Consider the following 5,901-nt stretch of genomic DNA (forward strand, 5'->3'; position numbering starts at 1 on the left):
TTTATCTGATCTTGATTTAACTTTGTTAAATGGTATCTATTTAAAAAATTGCCATTTTTTCAATTTTAGAGTATAGATTTTTTGAAATATAACCTAATGATTCTCTGGATTTCCTCACTGTTGTTATGCTCCCCTTTTTGTTTCTGATTTTGTTAATTTAGATATTCTCTCACTCTGCCTTTTAGTTAATTTGGATAAGGGTTTCTCTGACTTGTTAATTTTTCTTAAAGAACCATCTCTTTATTTCACTGATACTTTGTATTGTTCTCTTTATTCTATTTTGTTTATTTCAGTCCTGCGTTTAATTATTTCCTGCCATCTACTTCTCTTGAGTATATTTGTTTCTTTTTATTCTAAAACTTTCAGGTGTGCTGTTAAGTTACTAGCATGAGATTTCTCTAATTTCTTTATGAAGACATGTAACATTATAACATTATGAACTTTCCTCTTAGCACTGCTTTCTTTGTGTCCCATAAGTTTGGGTATGTTGTGCCTTCATTTTCATTAAATTCTAGGAAGTCTTTCATTCTTTCTTTATTTCCGCCTCAATCCAGTAGTCATTTAGTACTGAATTGTTCAGTTTTCATGAGTTCATAGGCTGTCTGCTGTTTCTGTTGTTAAAATCCAACTTTAATCAGTTGTGATCTGATAGGATACACGAGGTTATTTCAATTTTCTTTTATCTATTAAGCCTTGCTTTATAACCAAGTAAGTGGTCAATTTTGGAGAAAGTTTCATGAGGTGCTGAGAAGAAGGTATATTTTTTTGTGTTTGGATGAAATCTCCTGTAGCTATCTGTTAGGTCCATTTGAGTCATAACCCTCGTTAGCTCCATTATTTCTCTGTTTAGTTTTTGTCTGGAAGACCTGTCCATTGGTGAGAGTGAGATACTGAAGGCTTTTACTACTAACATGTTGGGTTTGATGTTTTTTTTTTTTGATTCAATAAAATTTTATTTTCCCAAATGTACAGCTGACTGAACCTGCTCATGCATCTTCACCAGCAGCCGGGGCATCTCCACCCTTTGTGTTTCTGGTGTAAATTACTTGGGCTCTGTGCTTTGAAACCAGCTTGATGAGTCCTTTACTAAGTAGCTCCTGAAGGGCTGCCCTGGCCAAGGAACCTCGAATCTTCAGTCTCTCAGAGACCACAACTGGAGTAATGAGCTTGTAGTTGGGCACTTCCTTACAGAGTTTGTCGTATGTAGCTTTGTCAAACAGGACGAGGTTGTTCAGCTTGTCCCGAACTTTGCCTTTGGACCACTTCTTCTTTTTGGCCTTGCCACCAGATTTATTTACGGGGTCCTTGTCTTTTTTGGCCGACTTTCCGGCATCTTTCTTCTTCTTGTCGTCTTTGGGCGGCATGGCGAAACTCAGAGAGTAGTGTGGACCACTGCAGCCTCACTAAGATGTCCCTTGATGTTGTTTTAGGCATTAGTAATATTTCGTTTACAAAATGGATGGATGCCCTTGTATTTCAGGCATAGATGTTGAAAATTGAGGTGCCATCTTGGTGAATTTTTCCTTTGATGAGTATGTAGTATTGTTCCTCAGCTATTTTGATTCATTTTGGTTGGAAGTCAATTTTGTTAGGTATGAGAACAGCTATACCATCTTGCTTCTTGGATCTATTTGCTTGGAAAATTCTTGGTAATATATATCCTTCACATTGAGGTGTATTTCTTGGATGCAGCAGAAAGGTGGATCCTGTTTTCACATCTATTCTATTATTCTGTGTTTTGGGGGGGGGATTGAATTCATTGATATTGGTAGATATTAATGAACAATTATAGTTAATTTTTGTTATGTTGTTGTTGTAATTGTGGTGGTGGGAGTGAGGGTGGTGGTTTTGTGTATGTGTGTGAATTCCCTTCTTTTGGTTTTGATTGTGTGAGATTATTTATTGTGTTTTTACGGTGTAGCTAGTGTTCTTGGGATGGAGTTTTCCTTCTAGTACCTTCTGTAAGACTGGATTTATGGATAGATACTGTTTAAATTTGACTTTGTCATGGACTACCTTGTTTTCTTTGTCTATGGAGACTGAAAGTTTTGCTGGGTATAATAGTATTGGCTAGCATGTATGGTCTCTTAGAGGCTGCAAGACATCTGTCCAGGCCCTTCTGGATTTTAGAGTCTCCACTGAAAAATTGGGTGTACTTCTAATAGGTCTGCCTTCTTATGTTACTTGGCCTTTCCCCTTTTCAGCTTTGTCCTGTATGTTTAGTGTTTTGGTTATTATGTGGTAGGGGGACTTTTTTTTCTGGTCCAATATTTTTGATGTTCTGTTAGCTTCTTGTACCTTTATAGGTATATCCTTCTTCGGGTTAGAATATTTTTCTTCTACGATTTTGTTAAATTTTTTTTGCCAGTTTTTGAGCTAGGATTCTTCTCCTTCATCTATTCCTATTATTTTTATGTTGGTCTTTTAATAGTGTCCCAGATTTTCTGGATGTTTTATTTCAGGGATGTTTTAGATTTAATATTTTTCTTTAATGTATCAGTGTCTTCTATTGTGTCTTGTATGCCTGAGATTCTCTCTTCAATCTCTTATATTCTGTTGGTGATGCTTACATCTGTTTATTTACTGTTTTTCTTTTTGAGACAAAGTCTTTCTCTGTAGCTCAGGCTGGCTTTGAGCTCTCAAGATTCCTGCCTTAGGCTTGAGAGTGCTGCGATTACAAGTGTATAGTACCATGCCCTGCCTCATTGATCATTTTAGACAAAGGAACTTCTCCTGGAGCAAGGTTTCTTTTGAGCCAATATGCTCCAATAGTATTCAGTGGGGACAGTGATACTTACCTAGATGTTTTTCAATTCCCTTAGTGAATAGGTTCATTGCCCCATTCTATTTGTGCCCTTCCTAGCTGTGCAGAGCGGTAGTTTGGATAAGGCTGCTATCTATCTATAGTGGGAGAAAGCAAGGGAAAGCTAAGAGGTTAAAACTCATGTTTATAACAGCCTGCTCTTGAGGTAACTAACCCAGTCTCTAGAGGAAAGGCCAATAATATATTGGCTAGTCTTTGGCTCAAGTCTCAAACATCTGCCTTCAGTTTCTACTTCCCAGGACTGCTATGATGAGCAATTAATGTTCCAACACGTGAGTTCTGGTGGACTCTCAAACCATAGAACCACTGTTGCTCTCCTGTTGTGCTCTGGACATAAAGGCATTTTCTCAGTGGAAGTATTGAGAACTGATGGACGAGGAGGAGCTGATAATTGTGTGTCCCTTTGAAAGGATTTCTTTTGAATTTATTTCTTGGCATTTATTTTATATGCATGTAATGGGAAGAAACTGTTCTTTTACTAATAAAAGCTGTACCTGGAGACAGTCATTGAAATAGTGACAATGACAGTAATCACCCTGCCACAGTTTCCATTTCTGTGAAATTCTTGATTTCACTTTAGTTTCATTCAATTTCCAAGAAGCCTCCTAGAGGCATGCCAAGGGGACTAAGTTGGTCAGATTAAGCACTCCTATGCAGGGCTGGTGGGTGAGAGTGTCACCTGCCCAGCGGTGACATGTATTATCTCTTGGTTTCATCTTTATCTACCAGGCATGAGCTTTATTCCTTATCACTGAGAAATAAATGGGACTGATTTAAGCATCTTCAACTTGTTTATAAAAATACAGAAAATAACTAAATCTGCATAGTGATTGGATACTCTGCCACCTTGCCTCCACCTTTAGGGTTATCAGTGATTTATATTGTTGGCTATGTAGAGTTCTTAGTTACACACATTTGCAAATGAAGGCATACTCCATCTGTCTTCGTCATTCTTAGGCTTTCAGTTTCCTTTACCTTCCTGTTGCACTGTCTAGGCCCTGCCTTATAGTCTAAACAGAAGTGGTGACTTCTTATGTGAGACTAAAGCCAGTGTTGGTGGGAAAGGGCTGTTTGCCAAGAAGCAGGATGATTTTGGTATTAGTGTTTTATCAAGTTGTGGAAGTTTCCTGATTTTTGGCTTACTTTGAATTTTATCATAAGTGTCTTACAAAACAAAGTGTGATTTTTCTCCTTTATTCTGGTAATATAGGCTCTGGTTCCTTTCATGGGAAGGGTAGTTGTACCCACACTCACAAGTCACCTAGGCCAGGCCTATCCCTTCCCCAGTGTTGTCTACACAGTATCAGCCAGCAGCCAGCTAAGTACTTAGGCGTGCCAAGCCTAAGTTTTTGGTGCAAGTCTCAGGGCTCATTGGAGACCCTAGATGGAAGGAAGCTATAGTAAGAATGTGTAAGGTGGTTTGGAGGGCTTAGCAGGAGAGGAAGAGCCCATCCAGGCCAGGATGTGTGTGTGTGTGTGTGTGTGTGTGTGTGTGTGTGTGTGACAGACACATTTTCTCTGCAGCATTTTTCTTTTTTTGTTCACTCTTGACCTTGGTTTGTTTTAAGATGTCTTTGATTTTACATGAAAAGGCCTTATACTGTCACTGGGACTGAGCGGGCACCAATCCAGCCAGCTCCATTACTAAGTGCATGTCTTTTGGGTGGCTCAGTCTAGCCTTTTGTACCTTTAAAATAAAATCCTCAGTTGGATTTATTGCCTCACATATCTTGAACAGCTAAAAATGTAGAAATGTCAGGAAAGAGCAGTGTCTGGGAAATGTCTCACCAGCTGTAAGTGTGCATCCTAGCTCTGCACCTGCTGGGCCAGATACTCTCTGTGAAGGCAAGGGTTCGGGTATCTGTTCATCTGTCCACAGAGCGAGGCTCCTCTTTAACACTGTCTTTGCCAGCCTTCTAGATTGTGAAGTCAGAAGAGTTCTTGGGGGTGTGTGGGGGGGAACGGGAAAATCTGTGATTTTTGTCCTCGATAGAGTATCTGATGGCTTCTTCTCCAAAAATCTCCTGTTTCAGAGCAGTACATTTTGGAGTGACATAGTTGGATTCCATTCATCTGCACACTTGAAATATTGAGAAGTTCTATACATCAGGAATTCGTGGGTAGCTGGGAAGAGAGATTCAGGAAAGAATTTGTGTGAGAGATCTCTAAAAGGAGCATTGGAAAGAGATTGGAACAGGCAGAAAGAGCAATTCGTGGCATGTTGTCTTTGCCTTATTACCCCACACTCCCAGTCTGTCCACTGAGTCAACTGTGTCCTGTTCTGGGGGCATCCTCTGAACCTTCATGGTCCTCCATAGTGATATTAGGCAGTAAAGCTGATGAGAGTATGTAGCATGTCTTTATCCATTTTCTGCTACTATAGAAGACTTCCTGAGCTGGGGTAGACTGTAGAGCAGAGATTCATTACCTTACAGTTTCAAGGCTGAGAAGTCCAAGAACGCTGTCCTGACATCTGCCAACAGCTTTTTTGCTCAGTCACCTCATCACAGAAAATGGGAGGACATGAGAAGCATGCTTTGAACAAGTGCCCCACAATACCTATGTTGACGGCTTGGGCCCCAACATAACACTGTTGATCCCCAACTTTGTAAGAAGTCAGGTCATTTGAAGCATGCCCTTGAAAGGGACCTTGAGACCCAAGTCTCTTCCTTGAGATTCACAGCTTGTATTGTCATGAAGTCTCACTATAATAAACTTCTCAAAAAACTCCCAAAGGCATTGGGGGCAAATTGAATATGGATAGAAAAATCCAAAAAGTGTGAACCAGAAGAAATTTTCTGTAAATTTGAACCCTTGGTCCCCAGCTGATAGTGCTGTTTGGTAGGTTATGGAAGTGTTTTAGACACGAGTCCAAGCTGACAAATATGGGGCCATAGAGGCAGGCTTGAGGATCATAGTGTCACCCTGTTTGGACTTAAACTATCTGCTTCTTGGTCAGCATCATGTAATAGCTGCCCAAGCTCCCAACATCATGTAGCTGCCTACCATCATAGCAGCCTTGGGGTCATGATAGGTTATAGCACCTCATACGGAGACGAAATAGATCCTTCTTCCTT

At 40.0% G+C, this 5,901-nt stretch overlaps 1 pseudogene; it reads right to left on the minus strand.

Moving 5' to 3' along the window:
* Positions 1 to 926: 926 nt before the first annotated feature.
* On the minus strand, positions 927 to 1,407 carry LOC114611300 (annotated as a pseudogene).
* Positions 1,408 to 5,901: the final 4,494 nt, after the last annotated feature.

The sequence above is a fragment of the Grammomys surdaster genome, unplaced genomic scaffold (genome assembly GCF_004785775.1).
Source record: "Grammomys surdaster isolate TR1022 unplaced genomic scaffold, NIH_TR_1.0 129, whole genome shotgun sequence".
Classification (NCBI taxonomy): Eukaryota; Metazoa; Chordata; class Mammalia; order Rodentia; family Muridae; genus Grammomys; species Grammomys surdaster.